Consider the following 21,842-nt stretch of genomic DNA (forward strand, 5'->3'; position numbering starts at 1 on the left):
GACAGCACATTTGAACGCAGGATTCTCAGTCTCTATCTGGCTGACTATCATTTCGGTTTTCTACTGGGGAGTCACTCCATTTTACAGAGTTTGGTGATCACAAAATCTTCATGCATGTGATGGCGAAAGTGCCAGATTCTTGTTCTATGTGGCAGCAAACCACCTGGTTTACATTTCAGAATTCACGATTGACTTCTGGTCAAGCTAGCGCCTGCATGCAATGCTCCTTCAGTCAACATCTTCTGGATAAATCGTGAAACCATAATTTTTCCTTCTTTTATGCATATCTTTTACATTATTTTTCATCTTGAATGTGATTCTGCAAGTGTTGGAGCCTGTGATTTGCATTTCAGAAATGGCTTGGCTGTTTCAATGCCTGCAGTCTCCAAGAGGATTCCGGGAAAGAGGCAAGAAGGCTGCAGGATGAGACATGAGCCGATGATTGACTCCATTTAAAGCATTTAAAAACCGACTAAAGCAACGAGGGAGATTGAAACATCGAGACGAATGTGGAGGGTGAGCACTGGCTGCCATGGTATGATGCAATTTAATGCCAGAGCTCTAGGCCTTTGTGGCCAAGAAATCTGATGTGAATTGAGGATCGTGGTTGGAAAAAAATATCAGGCGGGGTGCTGAACTGAGAGAGCCAAGTATTGATGCATGTCCGAGCCATGTCCATAGCCGTCATCAATGTCAGAGGGAAAACCTCTGGTCAGCTGGTAGTACGATCCGTCATGGTAAAGAGATGCATGAAATAGCAGGAGATGGGGGAGAGGACCAGGCAGGTCCACATTGGACACAAAGTACACTGCAGATGCTGTAGTCAAATCAAGACGTACAAAAAAAGCTGGATGAACTCAGCAGGTCAGGCAGCATCCGTTGAAAGAAGCGGTCAATGTTTCGGGTCGAAACCCTTTGTCAGGTCTAAAGAAGGAGGGGGCAGGGGCCCTATAAAGAAGGTGGGGAGGGGGTGGAAAATCAATTAGAAGAAAGATAAAGGGGTGGGGAAGGGGAAGCAGTGAGGGGATAGGCAGGAGAGGTGAAGAAGGAATCTAAGGGGAAAGCACTATGGGTAGTAGAAGAAGGCAGAGTCATGAGAGGTGATAGGCAGCTAGAAGAGGAGACAGAGTGAAGGTGGGATGGGGGAAGGGAGAGGGAGGGAATTACCGGAAGTTGGAGAATTCAATGTTCATGCCAAGGGGCTGGAGACTACCCAGACAGTAGATGAGATGTTGTTCCAACTGAAGTTTGGCCTCATCATGGCAGTAGAGGAGGCCATGTATGGACATATCCGAATGGGAATGTGAAGCAAAGTTAAAGTGGTTGGCAACCGGGAGATCCTGTCTGTTGTGGCTGAGGTGCTCGACGCAGCGGTCCCCCAATCTGCGTGGGGTCTCGCCGATGTAGAGGAGGCCGCACTGGGAGCACCGGATGCAATAGATTACCCCAACAGACTCGCAAGTGAAGTGTTGCCTCACCTGGAAGGACTGTTTGGGGCCTTGAATGGTGGTAAGAGATGTGTAGGGACAGGTGTAGCACTTACGCTTGCAGGGATAAGTGCCAGGTGGGAGATATGTGGGGAGGGACGTGTGGACCAGGCAGTCGCAGAGGGAATGATCCCTGTGGAAAGCAGAAAGGGGTAGAGAGGGAAAGATGTCCTTAGTGGTGGGGTCCTGTTGAAGGTGGCGGAAGTTGCTGAGGATAATCAGCTGGATCCGGAGGCTGGTGGGTTGATAGGTGAGGTCAAGGGGGACACAGTCCCTGTTGTGGTGACGGGAGGATGGGGTGAGGGCTGAAGTGCGGGAAATGGAGGAGATGCGGGTGAGGGCATCATTGATGACGGCAGAAGGGAAACCACAATTCTTAAAGAAAGAGGACATTTGGGATTTCTCCAAGCCTCATCCTTGGAGCAGATGCGGTAGAGTCGGAGGAACTGGGAAGCGGGAATAGAATTTTTGCATTTGGCAGGTTGGGAAGAGGTATAATCAAGGTCCACATTGATGTGGTCAGAGTGTCGCACAGGGGCCTCGAACGATGCTAATGGCGCCCAAACAAAATGGTTTATTTCTGTCTTCCTTCCTGTCTCTGTCACAATACACAACATAGGCTACACTCCTGTCTTGCACATCCATCCTGAGGCCATGCCACACAAACTTTAGAGCAACCAGCTTATGTGAAGCCTTCCCGCCTGGATGCGCGAGGCTGTGAATGTAGTTTACAAACAGTACTCCTCCAGTTTGCAGGAAGTTGATGTCAGCCAACTGCAGGTCCACGATTGCTTTCCTGTAAGCCTGGACCTATGCTGGGTTGGCTGCCAGCACAGCCAATCCGGATGTGTGTGGCAGCAATGGCGGTCCGTGAGAGGCAATCAGCCACAGCATTATTTTTCCCTTCAATGTGCTGTAAGTTCAAAGGTTAAAGGCTCATTTATTATTAAAGTATACAACTCTGAAATTCTTCTTCTCCAAATAGCCATGAAGCCAAGAAAGAAAACAATGGCAACACATTCATCAACCCCATCAACCCCACCCCCACCGATCCCTCCTCCCCACACAAAAAAAATGAACAAAAACAGAACAGACACATCAACCACCAGATCCCCCTCTCCCCACACACACACACAAATAGAACGAATAGCTGAAAAACACATTATATATATATAGATATATATATATATAAACTATCTCTGGAAAAACATGTCTCTAGTCCAAGACCATATCCAAAACATCGAAAAGCGGGGTAACATTCTTCAAGAACAGTGGCAGGGCTCTCCCTCTCTGTAGCAGAGTGATCTCACCAGCAGTAAAAAGGTAGTCTCCCCTCTCCGGCAGCAGAGCGACTTCTCACCTGCGCGAGCCCTTTCACAGTTCCTTAAAGGCTATTATGAAGGTCTCCCTGACAGACATGATCATTTCCCACGGGTCCTGTTGGGGCTCAGAACAGCTCCAAAAGAGGACCTGCAGTTCTCTACAGTTGAGTTGGTGTACAGGCAGTCATTATGGGTGCTGGTTTATGTTATTCCTGATGTCACAACTTCCTGGCTAGAGTCTCAGCAGCGTTCCACCCTCCTCAGTAAACCTAATTCTTCCACACCTATTCCTACCTCCCATTATGGCATACAGCACTCTTGGGTTCCAGTTGACTTACATTCAGTAAGATATAGGAGCAAAATGAGGCCATTTGGCCCATCAAATCTGCTCCACCATTTTGTCATGTTTGATCCAAGTTTCCTCAGCCCCAGTCTTCTGTCTTCTCCCCATATCCCTTCATGCCCTGACCAACCAAGAATCTATCAACCTCTGCCTTAAATAACCATAAAGACGTGGCCTCCACATTCACTACCCTCTGGCTAAGGACGTTCCTTCTGTTCTAAATGGACATCCTTCTATTCTGAGGCTGTGCCTTTTGGTCCTACAGAGGATATTTTCAATATCTTTTGTTTGTCTTCTACTATATTCCTCACAGAAATTTCTAGCTCTACCATATTTGCTTAATGTTCTTCCTCCCTGTACATCAGATACATTTATTCTAATAACTGTTTGTTTGTCCAGTCCGTTCACAGTCAGCCATATTCCTATTTACAACTTGTTTATTTGTAATACCTCTGTTCTGAAATGCGTATTTGTGTGTGTCTGTCATTTTCTACATTTATTAATGCAAATAGCAATCATTGTTCTTCATGTATTTTGTTAAGAATCGCAGCCTGTCTGAAGGAATGTCAAAAGTCAAACAAAGAGCTGCAAGAAAGGGATGAAACTAGATAAGAACTGATATTGTGCCTTCTGGTTTGCTATGCATTTTGCTACAGACAGCTTGTAGAAATCCCGTAGACAAGTCAAATGCTCTGACCACTGCAGAAGGTCAGCAGAAATGTCGCTGCCCTAAAAAGCACTATTTACAGAAGTTGCAATAAGGATAACCTGAATGAAATATATTGCCTTTAAGAACTTTTGTTACTAGACTTTGTAAAAAAAAATTAAGAAAACCAAAAGATCCAGAGTAAATGTGTTACTCTGAAAGGGGAGAAAAAGCAACGTGAATCGAACAGTGAAGCCCAACCTTACTATATTGTGATATAGCCTTTCCTTCTGAGCCCATGATCATCTCATTGTCATCCCTCTTTCCACCTTCCATCCAGCATCTCCTTTATCAATCTTTGCCCCCTTTCCCTTCTATCAGCTTCACACACAGCTTTCTACCCTTGCCTTGTTCACCTCTGCTTTCTCCACAGACGGTTCCCATTCTCAACTCCTTTACTCAGCAGAATGCAGCATTAGTGCTCCTGCTCTGCTCTCTTCAGCAGCAGTCTCCCCCCATCTCACTCTCCTCCCCTGCACCCCCCTCCCCTCCAGATTGCTCCATTTGGTATTTTATCTTTTTCCTCTCACATTCTGCCTGCTTTCAAATAGCATTCACCTCCCACAGACTTCCAACCCCACAACGACTCACCTTTCCTACAATGCAATACCTGCCTGCATCAATTGCTTCAGATTCCTTTCATTCCACTCCCCTTCTCTTCTCTATGGCCATCTGCCTTCTCAAGATGTGGAGTTCCAGCCCAATGCATCAACAATTCAGTTGCTTACGCCAATGTATTAAATTCCTCCAGCAGGACATGTTGCTGAGTCTATTGTAGTTCTCAACTGCTGCCACTAGAGGCTCTCAGTCGTCCATACATTTTCTGAAGTGAACAAAAGATTTTCTGGGCACTATTTCCGGGAACTTACTGCATTCATTCAGTTTGTACAATAAGGACGTCACAAGCAGGGCCTGCATTTATTGCCTTTCCTAACTCTCTCCCCACCAGTGATGGTGATATATCTTCTCATTCTCCTGTTATTATATTTGATGAAGGCATTTACCTTGGTGAAGTTAAGGCGGCAATTGGAAACTACCCTCAAGCTTGCTTTGATCAGTGTTTGCTGGAAACAGTCATTAGCCAAGCTCCTGCTTGCTTGACTATTGTTTGTCATTTATCACCCCGTGCATAAAAGTCCTGAGAGTGATCTTGCAGCAAGCGTAGCTGACTAGTTCTGAGGAGCTGCAAATAGGACTGAACATGCCAAATATTCCATTCCTGGCCCTATATTGCAAGAAAGGCCAGTGAAGAAGCAACTGCAGTTGGTTGGGTGCAGGGCACTGCAGGAGTTACTCAAGTCAAAATTGTAATCGGGACTTCCAAAAACCACAACACATCCGTTCGCAAAGCAAAATACTGCTGGTATTGCAAACACAAATGATCTTGTAGATTCTGTAATGTTGAGCAACACACTCAAAATGCTGTAGGACCTCACCAGATCAGGCAGCATCTATGGAAGAGAATAAACAGTTGATGTTTTGGGTGGAGGCCCCTCATCAAGTCTTGAAAGGAAGCCAAATTACGACGGGAATAGGAAGGTGAGATGTGAGACCAAGAGAGGGCAGGATAGGTGGGTGGCATGAAGTTAGGAAGCTAGGATATGATATGTGGAGGAGGTAAGGGGCTAAAGAAAGAAAGTTGACAGAAAGGGAAGGAGGGGAATTAGAGAAATATAAGGGCAGTTGAGGAGAAAAGGGGTGAGAAAGTAACCAGAATGGGGAATTGAGAAAAGAGAGGGAGAGGCAGTGGAGAGAAGTTACAGAAATTGAGGTTGGAAGCTTTCCAGATAGAATAAGGTGTTGTTTACAGCTTCTTTCCCCGCCCCCCCCACCAACCAGCTTGTACTCCTTCCCCCTTCCTTTCCAGCCATGGTGAAGGACCCAAAACATCGACTATTTATTCCTCTCCATAGATGCTGCCCTACTTGCTGAGTTCCTCCAGAATTATGCACGTTGCTGCAGCTGGCATTGGATACCTAAAACACAAACATTACAGGTATTCAACCATTGGGGAAGCATTTACAGGGAGAGGAATTAATATTTCATCAAAATGGTACTGATTAAAAAGTTATTTATATGAAAGATTAATTCCACCCTCCATGGATACTGTTCAACTTTTAGGGCATTTCAATAGTTTGTATTTTATTTCATCTTTTTTTCAATATACAATCAACCAATGAAGAGAGGCCACAAGACCATAAGATATGGGAGCAGAAGTAGGTCATTTGGCCCATCGAGTCTGCTCCACCATTCAATCATGGGCTGCTCCAATTCTTCCAGTCATCCCCACTCCCCTGCCTTCTCCCCATACCCTTTGATGCCCTGGCTAATCAAGAACCTATCTACCTCTGCCTTAAATCCACCCAATGATTTGGCCTCCACAGCTGCTCGTGGCAACATATTCCACAGATTTACCACCCTCTGACTAAAGTAATTTCTCTGCATCTCAGTTTAAAAAGTACATCCTTCAATCCTGACATCATGCCCTCTTGTCCTAGACTCCCTTAACATGGGAAATAATTTTGCTATATTTATTCTGTTCAAGCCTTTTAACATAGAAACATAGAAAATAGGTGCAGGAGTAGGCCATTCAGCCCTTCGAGCCTGCATTGCCATTCAGTATAATCATGGCTGATCATCCAACTCAGAACCCTGTACCTGCTTTCTCTCCATACCCCCATCCCTTTAGCCACAAGGGCCATATCTAACTTCCTCTTAAGTACAGCCAATGAACTGGCCTCAACTTTTTCCTGTGACAGAGAATTCCACAGATTCATCACTCTCTGTGTGAAGAAGTTTTCCTCATCTCGGTCCTAAAAGCCTTCCCCTTTATCCTTAAACTGTGACCCCTCGTTCTGGACTTCCCCAACATCGGAAACAATCTTCCTGCATCTAGTCTGTCCAATCCCTTTAGAATTTTATACATTTCAATAAGATCTTTCTTCATATGAAAGTCCTGCCATCCCAAGAATCAATCTGGTGAACCTTCTCTGTACTCCCTCTATGGGAGGAATGTCTTTCCTCAGATTAGGGGACCAAAACTGCACACAATATTCTCACCAAGGCCTTGTACAACTGCAGTAGAACCTCCCTGCTCCTGTACTCAAATCCTTTTGCTATGAATTCCAACATAACATTTGCCTTTTTCACTGCCTGCTGTATCTGCATGCCCTCCTTCAATGACTGGTGTACAATGACACCCATTCAGAATGTTTCTATGAGATCCCCTCTTATTCTCCTGAACTCCAGGGAATACAGCCCAAGAGCTGCCAGATGTTCCTCATATGCTAACCCTTTCACTCCTGGAATCATTCTTGTGAATCTTCTCGGAACCTTCTCCAATGTCAGTGTATCCTTTCTAAAATAAGAAGCCCAAAACTGCACAAAATACTCTAACTGTGATCTCACGAGTGCCTTATAGAGCCTCAACATCACATCCCTGCTTTTATATTCTATACCTCTAGAAGTGAATGCCAACATTGCATTCCCCTTCTTCACCACTGACTCAACCTGGAGGTTAACCTTTAGGGTATCCTGTACAAAGACTCTGAAGTCACTTTGCATCTCTGCATTTTGAATTCTCTGCCCATCTAAATAATAGTCTGCCCATTTATTTCTCCCACCTAAGTGGATGACCATACACTTTCCAACATAGTATTTCATTTGTCAATTCTTTGCCCATTCCCTAAACTATTTAAGGCTCTCTGCAGGCTCTCTGTTTCTTCAACACTAACCACTCCTCCACCGATCTTTGTATCATCGGCAAATTTAGCCACAAATCCATTAATCCCATAGTCAAAACCATTGACATACACTGTAAAAAGCAATGGTTCCAACACTGACCCTTGTGGAATTCCACTGGTAACCAGCAGCTATCCAGAATAGGATCCATTTATTCCCACTCTCTGTTTTCTGCTGATCAGCCAATGTTCCACCCATGCTAGTAACTCCCCTGTAATTCCATGGGCTCTTATCTTGCTAAGCAGCCTCAAGTATGGCACCTTGTCAAAAGCCTTCTGAAAATCCAAGTGCACCACATCTACTACATCTCCTTTGTCGACCCTGCTTGTAATTTTCTCAAAAAATTGCAATAGGTTAGCCAGGCCAGATTTTCCTTTCAGGAAACCATGCTGGCTTTGGCCCATCTTGTCATGTGCCTCCAGGTATTCCGTGATCTCAACCCTAACAATAGATTCCAAGAACTTCCCAACCACTGATGTCAGGCTAACAGGTCTATAGTTTCCTTTCTCTACCTCCCACCCTTCTTAATTTGCAGAGTAACATTTGCAATTTTCCAGTCATCCAGTACAATGCCAGAATCTATTGATTCTTGAAAGATTATTATCAATGCCTCCGCAATCTCTCCAGCTACTTCCTTCAGACCCCGAGGGTACATTCCAGCAGGTCCGGGAGATTTATCCGCCCTCAGACCATTAAGCTTCCTGAGCACCTTCTCAGTTGTAATTTTCACTGCACATACTTCACTTCCCTGACACTCTTGAATGTCCAGTATACTGCAGATGTCTTCCACTGTGAAGACTGATGCAAAATATGCATTCAGTTCCTCTGCCATCTCTGCATCTCTCATTACAGTATCTCCAGTTTCATTTTCTATTGGTCCTATATCTACCCTCAACTCTCTTTTACCCTTTATATATTTAAAAAAGAGCTTTTAGTATCTTATAAATATAGAAAACCTACAGCTTAATACAGGCCCTTTGGCCCACAAAGCAGTGCCGAACATGTTCTTACCTTAGATATTGCCTAGGGTTACCCATAACCCTCTATTTTTCTAAGCTCCATGTACCTATCCACGAGTCTCTTAAAGGACCCTGTCATATCCACCTCCACCAACATCGCCGGCAGCCCATTCCACACACCACTCTCTGCCTATAAAACTTACCCCTGACATCTCCTCTGTACCTACTTCCAAGCACTTTAAAACTGTGCCCTCTCGTACTAGCCATTTCAGCCCTGACTACCCACACAATCAATGCCTCTCATCATCTTATACACCTCTATCAAGTCACCTCACCTCTCATCCTCCATCTCTCCAAGCAGAAAAAGCTGAGTTCACTCAACCCATTCGCATAAAGCATGCTCCCCAATCCAGGTAACATCCTTGTAAGTCTCCTCTACATCCATTTTACGGTTTCCATATCTTTTCTGTAGTCCTAACATTGCTGCAACATTGCCTCTCAGCTCTTAAACTCAATCCCACGGTTGATGAAGGCCAATGCCCCATACGCCTTCTTAACCACAGTCAAACTGTGCAGCAGCTTTGAGTGTCCTATGGCCTTGGACCCCAAGATCCCTCTGATCCTCCACACTTCCATCATATTTGACCTACCAAAATGAACCACCTCACACTTACCTGGGTTGAACTCCATCTGTCACTTCTCAGCTCTGGTTTGCATCCTATCAGTGTCTTACTGTAACCTCTGACAGCCCTCCATACTATCCACAACACCCCCAACCTTTGTGTCATCAGCAATTTACTAATCCATTTAATACTTCTTTGATATTAGTCACCAGATTCCTTTCATAATTCATATTTTCCTACCTAATGACCTTCTTAGTTTCCTTCTGCAAGTTTTTAAAAAGTTTCCCAAACCTCTATCTTCCCACTAGCTTTGGAATTCTTGTACGTCCTCTCTTTTGCTTTTACTTTGGCTCTGACTTCACTTGTTAGGCACAAAGAATTCTTTGATTCCCAGTTTAAAAAGGGATCCTTGGGGCAATGCTGTGGTAGTAATGATCTGGATTTCTTTTGAATCCATCCCATTTCTCATGGTGGAAATGTCACTTAACAGACAGAAGGGTATCTTTACTGTAAAGGCAGTGCCCATAAGGATTTTGCATTGCTAGTCCTACCAATAGGGTAACAGTAGACATGGAGAAGATCAATTTGGTTTAATGTCATGTTGCTTCTCTCATTATCTTGAACAGTTATGTTTTTCAGAATGTTCAGTCAATGATAGTGGTGGCACCTTTGATAGCCATTAAAGACCAAAATGCCTACATTGTGCTCTGGCTACTCTGTCTTTCCTCTAAGTAGTGCTGGATTTGGAAAAATACAGAGGGGGTGATCTGCACACACTTACGCTGTTGATAAGAGGGGATATGAAGGACCACACAGATGCATGTAGCCACCTCTGGGACAAACACCAACAAGGGGAAAGCCTTGCCTTTGGACCAGGACATGCCCAGAGATTGTGAGAGTCCGATATTTTGGCAGTTATGACTCTGCGCTATGGTTATTTCAGGAAGCTACTGGTCATTTTGTGCAACAAGTATTCCAAATATTTTATGTGCACAACAGAAGGAATAAAAAAAAAGTGTATTCAATGGACATCCATGGAATAGATTTTAAGACCACAAAGCATAATATAGCAAAAAAAATGAACCTGTAAAGCAAATCAGGAGTCAAGGGTGCTTTTTGTGCAGAATGCATTGAGTGCTCTTATACTCAATTGAAGTTATCCTTTAGATATTTTCCACAAAAACAAATGTATTGATTTCCAGGCATATTGACAATACTGTTTTTTTTTCATTTACAGATGCAGCACAGTAACTGGCCCCTCTGGCCCAATGAGCAGAAGCCACTCTATTACACCCATGTGGCTAATTAACCTTCTAGCCCACATGTCTTAGGACTGGGGGAGGAAACGAGAGCACCTAAAGGAACCCACACAGTCACAGAGGAATATACAAACTCCTTACAGACAATAGTGGAATTGAACTCTGCTGCCTGCACTGACATTGCATTACACTACAAGCCATCCAATCACTTGTTTCAATCCACATGTGCTGTCTTTACGACAGTTATTTAGTTTATAATATTTTCGCTTAGTAATTCATTCAATAGTATTTTCTAGTTAGAATTAGAAGTGTTTAAAGTGTATTCATTGCATGTAAAATATATCGGCATGCGATGACGTCACATCCGGTTTCGCCGCGTCTTGTGGGAAAACACCGGTTTGAAATTAGCGCGAGGGTGGGGGCTTTCCACGAGGCTCACCTGAGCACAAGCAGTTTTGCAGGCATGAGAAATCACAGTGAGAGCAACGCTGTAAGTTAATAGATAATCGATATATTGAACTAAGATGTTAATGCTGATCCTGTTAGAGGTAACGACGGTAGATAATGTTTATGCTTTCGTTAGTTAAAGAGTCGCGGATAGTTTGCATGGAAGTGTATTTAAAGTAGTCAATGGAGCAGGTAAACTCTCCCTGTATACTGCACCTTAGTGTAATGTAGTTATAGTCACCTTTGCAAGTATTTACACTTGAAATGTGATATTAAGGAAGGAACAAATACTGTATCAATCTTGTATTGTTTTATCAACAGTTTTCACCATATGTTAATGTGAAGAGTGAACAGTAAATGGTTAATCTTACTGCGATCTGGTTCTTATTAACTGTGGTTTATCCGGACGTTAAATTCGGCGTTTCGTTACACCCGAAGGAGAACGTTACAGTGAAAAAGCGGCATTATCAGGTGTTTCAAGTGCTGCAATGTCAGCTCAATCCAGCATCAAGTCGACGCCGCCCAGCGACAAGGGCGGTAAACCGACATCAAGTAAGCCCACCCGGGCGTTATCAGGTGTTCCAAGTGCTGCAATGTCAGCTCGATCCGGGATCAAGTCGATGGCGCCCAGCGACAAGGGCAGTAGAACGACATCAAGTAAGTCCACACAGGCAAGAGCCAAGGCAGAAGCCGCCAAGGTGCGACTGCATTACGCCAAACAAGAAGCAGTTTTGAAAATGAAACTGGCCACCAAAGAAGCCGAAAAGGCCGCCAGAGAAGCCGAAACCCAGTTGGAAATGGCAAAAATATCGACAGAGTTGCAAGTGCTGCAGCTGGAAGGAGAAGGAGAAGCTGCCATGGTGGAAGCAGAGTACATAGAAGAAGCTGAAGGGTCGCGTGATCTGACCGAAACAAGTTCTGCTTTAGAAAGGACCAGACTGGAACGCACGAGCGACTATGTACAATATCAAGCAGACAGGCAGGCTCGTCTCCCCTCTCCATACCTATTCGATAACTTCCCCAGCTACGAGGAACCTCAGAGAGTCACGATTGCATCACATCCATACGAGGAAGGAAATTTACCCTCGCGGCCCCGCGATGAAGTCAAGAATGAAAGAGCTGACAACCGATATACTTTGACACCAAAGTTACAAAGTTCGATGCGAAGAGACGCGGAGGTTGAATCCAGGATGGCAAATTCCATGAGAAACGTGCGTTCTCAGTCATATGGGCGCCAACGTACTTCTCCAGCCCGCATGCCGCTTGCGGCCGATCCCACGCTGCAGTATTTAGCACGACGGGATCTCGTCACTTCGGGACTGTACCAGTTTGACGATAAACCCGAAAATTACCGTGCTTGGCTCTCCACATTCACCAACGTGATTGACGGGGTCCAGCTCAGTGCAACCCAAAGGTTGGACCTTATGGCGAAATGGCTGGGGAAAGAATCACGCGACCAGGTGAGACGCATGCGTTCAGTGTACATCAACAAACCTGAGCTAGCCTTAAGCGAAGCGTGGGAGAGACTTTGGGAGAGATATGGGTCCCCCGACATTATTGAAAGGGCGCTATATCGACGTCTGGAAAACTTTCCTAAGGTGTCAGCCAAAGATCACTTTAAGTTAAGAGAATTCGGAGATTTACTCATGGAGATCCAAGGCGCCAAAGAAGATGGCTATTCAGCTGGTCTAGTATTCCTAGATACTCCATCCGGGATTAGACCAATTGTGGACAAACTTCCATTTGGGCTGCAGGACAAGTGGCTGACTGTTGCCTCAGAGTACAAGGAAGACCACGATGGTCGATTTCCTCCCTTTGAGCTCCTCACTAGGTTTGTGTGCAAGGAGGCGAAGAGGCGAAACGACCCTAGCCTTGTAGGTCCAGGAAGCAGTTCGATTTACACCAAGCCAGGCAGATCCGTTTCGAATGTTTTCAACATTGATAAACCCGTGTCAGTGCTCAAGACCGAAGCCCTTACGACTAACAACGACCCTGGCAAGTATTGTCCATTGCATAACAAACCTCACCCCCTGAAAGCATGCAGAATGTTTAGGGAAAAACCCCTTGAAGAGAGGACGGCTCTTCTCAAGGAGAAAAGAATATGTTTTAGATGCTGTTCCTCAACCTCTCACCTCGCCAGAGAGTGTACGATCGCCGTGAAGTGTCCGGAATGTGGCAGCCCAGATCACGTCGAGGCCATGCATCCCGACCTGTCACCACAAACCGAGAGCGCTCCTTCACCCCCACAACAGGACGGCGGGGAGGGAGAGGCTCACTCTAGGTCAATAGCTGTCAGCACGAACTGTACCGAAGTTTGCGGTCAAGCTCAGTCAAGTCGTTCTTGTTCCAAGATCTGCCTCACTAAGGTGTACCCTAAAGGAGCCAAAGACAAGGCCATCAAAGCCTATGTGATTCTGGATGATCAGAGCAATCGTTCACTAGTCAGTCCAGAGTTCTTTAAATTGTTCAACATTGAGAGTGAGCGGTTCCCATACTACCTCAAAACTTGCTCAGGCAACATGGAAACCCAAGGAAGGAAGGCAGAAGGCATCCAGATCGAGTCCCTGGATGGTAAAGTCGTCATCTGTCTCCCTCCGCTCTTAGAGTGCAATGAAATCATGAATAACCGCGCTGGGATCCCGACACCAAGTGCGGTGCTACACCAGCCGCATCTCCACCACATCGCCAAACACATCCCAGAACTGGATCCGAAAGCGGAAATACTCCTGCTATTAGGAAGAGATGTTATCCAGGTACACAAGGTTAGGCAGCAGATCAATGGACCACTCAACGCCCCCTTCGCGCAACGTCTGGATCTGGGCTGGGTGGTGATAGGAGAGGTGTGTCTCGGTGACGTACACAAACCGATGGTTAACACACTCAAGACCAATGTGCTAGAGAGTGGCCGCCATTCAATCTTTCAACCCTGCCCGAGTGTCCCGTGCATCAAGGAAGCACAACAAGGCGTTAACAAGCGCGAGGCAAGCGACGAGTCGCTGGGCCAGTCAGTCTTCGCTCTAACGAAGTATGACAACAAACTTGCACAATCAGCTCAAGATACCATTTCTTTAAAAATCAAAGACACCAAGGTCTTCAGAGATGAAGCAAATAATGGGGTTGCCCCATTGCCAATCAGAGAACCACGCCAGCGCTCACCAGATAACAAAGAGCAGGCAGTCAAACGGTTCACGTCCTTACGGAAAACCCGGAAAAGGAAACCTGAGATGCAGCAACGCACCCGATTGGCCCACGAGGTACTGTGCACCCTAATGGCAGAGGTCACAGCCATTATAAACGCACAATCATTCCTACCTGTGTCTTCTGACCCAGAAAACCCCTTTATACTTTCGCCATCAACGCTCCTTACGCAGAAGGCAGGAGCACCTCCTCCACCAGGAGACTTCTCAGACAAGGATTTGTACACAAAGCAATGGAGACAAGTCCAGGCTCTGGCAAATCAGTTCTGGTCCCGCTGGAGACAGAAATATCTACCCTCGTTGCAACAGAGACGAAAGTGGACAGAACCCCGTAGGAATCCTCAAGTTGGAGACTTAGTCCTGCTCAGGGACAAGCAAGCCACCCGCAACAGCTGGCCAACGGCCAGAATCACTGCTACATTCCCTAGCGAGGATGGACATGTCAGGAAGATCGAATTGAAGACTACCGACCAAGGCGATGTGAAAATTTACCAAAGGCCAGTTACAGAAGTTATTCTACTTCTACCCAATGACTGATTAAGAGACTAAGTTTTGTACTCTGCTCATTGTGACCTTACGAAGGTCAAGCGGGGAGTGTGCTGTCTTTACGACAGTTATTTAGTTTATAATATTTTCGCTTAGTAATTCATTCAATAGTATTTTCTAGTTAGAATTAGAAGTGTTTAAAGTGTATTCATTGCATGTAAAATATATCGGCATGCGATGACGTCACATCCGGTTTCGCCGCGTCTTGTGGGAAAACACCGGTTTGAAATTAGCGCGAGGGTGGGGGCTTTCCACGAGGCTCACCTGAGCACAAGCAGTTTTGCAGGCATGAGAAATCACAGTGAGAGCAACGCTGTAAGTTAATAGATAATCGATATATTGAACTAAGATGTTAATGCTGATCCTGTTAGAGGTAACGACGGTAGATAATGTTTATGCTTTCGTTAGTTAAAGAGTCGCGGATAGTTTGCATGGAAGTGTATTTAAAGTAGTCAATGGAGCAGGTAAACTCTCCCTGTATACTGCACCTTAGTGTAATGTAGTTATAGTCACCTTTGCAAGTATTTACACTTGAAATGTGATATTAAGGAAGGAACAAATACTGTATCAATCTTGTATTGTTTTATCAACAGTTTTCACCATATGTTAATGTGAAGAGTGAACAGTAAATGGTTAATCTTACTGCGATCTGGTTCTTATTAACTGTGGTTTATCCGGACGTTAAATTCGGCGTTTCGTTACACCCGAAGGAGAACGTTACACCACACTAAGAAAATATAAAAAGGCTTCAAGTCCCCACTTGAGAAACAAACAAAACAAAGCATGTTTGATTCAAATTAGATTGGGCAAAGGGAGAGGTACAGGCAACAGTGAAGAAAAATCACCGCAGCTGTGCATTTTGAAATGCTTCTATCAAAATCTCCGATTATTTTACCAAGTTCTCTCCAGTGTATTCTTTTAGAGTGTCCCCAAAACTGAAATAACAAAATCAATTTTTAAACTTTGATGCTCTAAATTGGCATGCAAAAATTCAAAGGAAGAAACTTTCAGCACTTGTATTCATTTAGAAAATTAGTCATGTATTTTGGATTTCACCAACACAATTTTTTGTGAAGATAAGCATATAGGGAATTATGTTAAATCACTGGCATGTAGTTACATATGCGCCCATAAACATGGGCTTTAAAGTCAGAACATTTCATAAAAGAATTTTAGAACTAGATCAGTATTTTAATTGAGAAATGTAGCAGAGATCTGTCTTTACCCAATAATTTTATTGTAACAGCTTCTCTTTCACAGGTATTTTCTCTACTTATTTTCTGATTTCCACCATCTTCCACCATCAGCATTTTTAAAAAATTTTTGTATTCATGACTTGCTTTCTCCTTCCCAAGAGCAATTCTACAATCTGGTTGTTATTTTGGTTTCATCACGCCAAAGTAAAAATTACTGCTCAACATTAATATCAAGTTCCAAATACAATTAACAGCACACTGATGATGCCTCCTCATATGATGACAAAACCTTTGCAAGTAAACTACCAAGATTGGAGAACAACTCAACCACCTGAGTTACACATTTTCTGAATTACTTCCAGTTCCAAATACATTGAACTAAATGGAAAAGTCCTTAAATCAGACAGGAAAGGCTGAGCGAAAAGTGGTAATATTGCTAAACACACCATGATAAGAATTATTAGTTCTGTACCTGTAAAGTTTATTCTCCTTTTTCTATAGGTTTCACCAGAATTTCTTTTGTCTCAGGTATCTTGAAATGGCAGAACATTCACCTTGGTCCATGCCATCATTTCTTCATCCAAGTAGAATTATTTGCATCAGAGTCTACAGTATAACATTATTTCTTCTATATGCTGACTTTCTAAAGAGGTTGTCAGGACTTCCATAACTCTTTGATCTCTGGAAAAGAGAAGTGGAAACAGATGTTAAGAGATGTATCTTATGAACAAAAGTTCCCAGCCCATTTAAAATTGTCATTAGGCAGGAATATTTACAAACATGTACCATCTCTTGGTTGCAGATTTCAATATTTAGATCAAACAATAAACATTGCCTATCTATCGAGTGTATAAATGGGAGCTAAATAGGGCTTAACATCACTTGCAAATTTTTATACAATACCCAGAGTTTCAAGAGCACACAAACAAAATTGAACACTTTGTATCAAGCAGTGCAATTCCATGTTGCTGTTTTGTTACAATTGTTCTTTAACCACTCACCAAGTTAAATGTAACATCTACAGTTTATGAATGACAATCCTGGCAGGGGCTGTGTGCTGTGAATCCACCTTACCACTGAGATATTAATTCCTCTCTAGTTCAGGTGAAAAACATTCCTTCTGTATAGCCCCCACCTTCTCTGGAAGAGATACCAATGATCCAAAAATCTTATTGTCCCTCCCCTACTCCAACTCCTTAGCCACATATTAAACTGTAGTTCTGACATCACTAGCACATGGCACAGGTAGCAATCCTGAAATCATAACCCTGGAGGTCCTGCCCTATAACTTAGCCCAAACTCCCTATGCAGAACTTCGTCACTTGTCCTGCTCATATCATTGCCTACGTGAACCATGACTTCTGGCTGTTCACCCTCCTACTTAAGAATGCTGAGGCCTCGATCCGAGGTATCCTGGACTCTGGCACCCAGGAGGCAACATACCATCCGGATGTGATGGCTGAATTTTTTTTTAAAACAAGGGATATTACAAACATGGAGATTCTGCAGATGCTGGAAATTCAAAGCAACACACACAAAATGCTGTAGGAGCTCAACAGGTCGGACAGAATCAGTGGAAGAGAGTAAAGAGTCAACGTTTCAGGCCAACACACTTCTTCAGGAATTCAGGGGAATTTACTCTTTGCAATTAAGGAGTAACACAAAATATAAAAGTGTTGTGGCAAACGCTTCATAACTGAACTCTCAGATGTGGGCTTAGTCTGAAACAAGCACATTGAACAGGCTTTTCCTAATTCTGGATTTGCTCGTTATTACTAATGGGCCCGTGCTCTCCTTTAAAACTAAGCACATTTAACTGAACGTTAGAAACTTTTCTGAAGTGATATTATTCTGTTAGTTTTAAAGTGGCTAAAAGTTTTGAATCCATGTAAATAGAATATAACACAAGAGTTTTCACTCTTTAAATGACTAATACTCATCCAGGTTGATTTGTGAAAAGCAAATTTGGAAAATACTGTTATAGTTACATCAGATGGGAGTAATCATGTACCAGCGGGCTCAAGATCAGCTTCTGTACCACTGTTATAAGACTAATGAACAATCCACTAGGATGCTAAGATGTACCCTTGAACCCAGAGTCGAAGCTCGCTACGGTCTTGCACCTTGATGTCTACCTGTACTGCATATTTCTGTAATTGTAACACCTTATTCTGCATTTTGTCTTTGTTTTTCCTTGTATTACCTCAATACATTCTAGTAATAAGATGATCATTATGGATAGAATGCAAAACAAAGATTTTCACAGTACCTTGGTGTATGTCACAATAATAAACGAATTTATTTGGGGCAGTACTTGAATACCAAAACACAAACAAAATAAAATTACAACTGGGTGGTTTTCCTTTAAAGTAACAGATCAGACCCCAAACCCCTTGATTTTTTTCTTAATAGTCTAGCATTAAATTTCATCACTGATCAATTTTCCATGGAGTGGAACAACAGCTTTGCATGATGGTATACCATAATGTCCAGAATATTACTTAAATTTAGCAATTGACATCAAAAACCCCTATCCTTCTCCACATAGGTAATTCCAAGATAAAAATTATGTCCTCCAGTAAATGTACTTCAGATCAGCTACAAATCAAATAAAGCTGCCTGTCATAAGGCAATCATATCTCTGGGTTCTTGTATCTATCACAGTCTAAGCCCCCTTTCAACTTTCAGTTATTCACAACACAGCCTACTATCCCACAGTCCAGCTCCCTCAAGAATCCAAGTTGAGAATCCAATGCCATTTTAAAGCTTTCCCTTGAAATGAAATGATAGGGTTGGATACTTTGTGTATACTTTACAGGAAACCTCAAGAAAGTGCTGACAGACACTTTGTTTATGAAAAAATGTGTTAACATTGCAGAGGGTCCAAAGGAGGTGCAGAAGAGTGATTCTAGGAATGAAAGAGTTAATGTATGAAAAGTGTTTGATGGCACTGAATCTGTACTCACTGGAGTTTAGAAGAATGGAGAGGAGAGGGATATCTTATTGAAATCCATAGAATATTGAAAGGTCTAGATACACTAGATGTAGGGAGCCTGTTTCCTATAGTGGGCTAGTCTAGAATCAGAGTGCACAGCCTCAGAACAGAGAGCCTATTATCAGAATAGTGAGGGTCATTGGGCCCTTGGGACCTAGCCACCTTAACTCTTTAACACGACCTCCACCTTTACCTTGAAATGCCCTAGCACAGGGGTCAGCAACCTTTACCACTGAAAGAGCCACTTGGACCAGTTTCCCACAGAAAAGAAAACACTGGGAGCCGCAAAACCCGTTTGACATTTAAAATGAAATAACACTGCATATAACGTTTTGTTTTGCCTTTATGCTATGTATAAACAAACTATAATGTGTTGCATTTATGAAATTGATGAACTCCTGCAGAGAAAATGAAATTACATTTCTGCATGCAACAAAAACATTTTGAACTCCGAAAAAAAGACGTTGGGTTGAAGGTTACTTTTAAGTAAAATACTCAACGTCTATTTGAGTCCTTCTTGTATTTATGAAAAACGCCAAACTTAAATTTGCCGCCAGCAGCAAACCAAAAATAACGTCAGCCAGCTGTCAACCTGAAAAATAAAAGGACTATTTCACTGAACAATGAAAACATATGAATATACGTAAAATAATAGGCAATTAAAATATTTATCATACTTGGTCAGGTTGACTCTCACCTGACAATGCAGTCGTATTCAGTAGGGATGGATCGATGCTTAGGGGAATGACCGGGAAGGATAATGTGTTTTTTTCCTCTCTGAACTCACAGAAGCGTTTCCCAAACGATGTTTGCATTGCGATGATTGCAGAATGTAAATACTCCGAATTTATCATGTCGTGACCTTGTTTGAACTCTCTCAAATTGGGGAAGTGAGACAATGTGCCTTTCTGTAAATCTCTGGCAAGCAACGTCAACTTGCGCTCGAATGCCAAAACATCCTCCAACATGTGCAGGGCGGTACGTCCTTACCCCGTTGAAGAGCTGTGTTCAGGTGCGCTGTCATGTCTACCATGAAGTGTAGCTTTTCCAGCCACTCTGGCTGTTCCAGCTCAGGAAAGTTGAGCCCTTTGCTGCCCAGGAAAGTTTTCACTTCTTCCAGACACGCGACAAACTGTTTCAGCACCTCCCCTCTGGACAGCCAGCGATAAAAACACGTTGTAGCGGTGTGCTACACGCAGTCAGTAAACTGCAGTCAAAGATAGCTTTATTCGAACTAGACAGCCTTGCTTTTAAGCCTCCCTCAACCCGCCCCCCATGGGCGCGGATGCTGCAAAAGACACGTACTCACAAACCCCCGTAGGCTATCTCCCTTAGCCTGAACGCTGGCTAATTGTGAGCCGGTTCGGATGTGTCAGGAAATGGGTCGCCACAACGTCTTATTTAGATTGTACAAGATCACCATAATCTTCAAATTTAGAATTACATTTCAAAAACTAACAAACTAACATAAAATACATTTTAATTAAATACTGACCATGTAGCGGTGTGCTACACGCAGTGCTAAAATTACGACACGGAGTTGGTAACTGCAGTCGAAGGATAAAACTTTATTCGAAATCTTCAGCCTCACTTTTAAGCCTCCCTCAACCTGCCCCCCATGGCGCAGAGGCTCCAAAGCTCTGTACTCGCAAACCCCCGTAGGCTATCTAATTGTGAGTCGGTTCGGATGTGCCAGGAAAAGGGTCGCCACAACCAATTATTTCCCAAAGCAACAGGGAGCCGCAGCACAGACGTAAAAGAGCCACATGTGGCTCCGGAGCCGCGGGTTGCCGACCCCCGCCCTAGCACATTAATTCTACCAGCACTGCTCTCCCTTTCATCCACACCCTTCTCCTTGATAAACACTGATGTAAAGTACTCATTAATGACCTTACCCACATCCTCCGCATCCAAGCAAATGTCCTCCCTCCCCTTTTATGTTTGACCTCTCCCTAGTCATCCTCTTGCTTTTGATGTTTATACAGAATGCTTCAGGTTTCTCTTTCCTCCTACTTCCCAAGGACTGTTCATGGCCCTTCCTGGCTTTCTCAAATCCCTTCTTCAGTTCTTTTCTGGCTTCATTATAATCCTCAAGGACATTGTTTGATTCCAGCTTCCTAATCTTTACATGCTTTTCCTTCTTCCTCTTGACTAAACTCATCAGCTCTCTCAGCATCGAAGGTTCACTTTTCTTTCCAATCTTGTCCTCCCTTCTTCCTGGAACAGCTCTGTCCTGTACACTGTGTAGTGGTCTCTAAACAACCCCTGCATGTCAGGCGTGGACTTGCCTGAAACAGTTGCTCCCATTGTTGAATCCAGGTCTAGTACAGCCCCTCTGCTTTTTGGACTATCTACATATTGATTTAGGAAACCCTCCTGTTTGGGATATTCCTGACCCTTTCCAGTTTCCCTCTCAACCAAGTCTCAGTAATGGCCGCATCACAGTTTCATGTGATGATCTATGCTCTATATTTATCACTATCACCTATAATGCTCCCTGCATTAAAATACACACACTTCAAACTATTCATACCATTTCATATATTACTTTGCTCCTGCCAGTTTTTACTGACTCTGACATCTACCTTCCCTTCCTGCACTCCACTCTGGTTTAAAGTAGTTTAAAAACTACTTTAAACCCTCCCGAGTAGCACTAGTGAATTGCTTGACCAGGTTATTGGCTTCCCTCCAGTTTAAGTGTGACATCCCTCATATACAGGTCACCCCTGTCCCAGAAAAGATTCCAATTATCCAAGAATATCAAACCTTGCCCCCTGAACCATCAGCCACTCATTCATCTGTTCTATCACGCTATGCATGAAGTTTACACAGGACCAGAAAGTCAATTTTAAGTAGGCACAGCATATCCAACTGAAATTTATTTAAATCCTGTGTAGATTGTTAGTGGGATTTTAAATTGGCAGGAGATCACAATGTTTTAGGGCAAACAGACTGGTGATGACAACTGCCACAAATCATTTGCTAAAAGCATTTATTTTTGTTTTAAAATGCAATTGGCAT

General features: G+C 43.5%; 1 long non-coding RNA gene across 1 annotated transcript in view; it reads right to left on the reverse strand.

The window, feature by feature from the left end:
* The window catches only part of LOC132402472 (uncharacterized), a 99,149-nt gene that overhangs the window by 52,088 nt on the left and 25,219 nt on the right, over positions 1-21,842 (reverse strand). Inside the window, exon 2 of the long non-coding RNA XR_009514914.1 lies at positions 16,299-16,507. This is a non-coding gene — a long non-coding RNA (uncharacterized LOC132402472). The remainder of the gene's footprint in view (positions 1-16,298; positions 16,508-21,842) is intronic.

Source organism: Hypanus sabinus, chromosome 12 (assembly GCF_030144855.1).
Source record: "Hypanus sabinus isolate sHypSab1 chromosome 12, sHypSab1.hap1, whole genome shotgun sequence".
Taxonomy (NCBI): domain Eukaryota; kingdom Metazoa; phylum Chordata; class Chondrichthyes; order Myliobatiformes; family Dasyatidae; genus Hypanus; species Hypanus sabinus.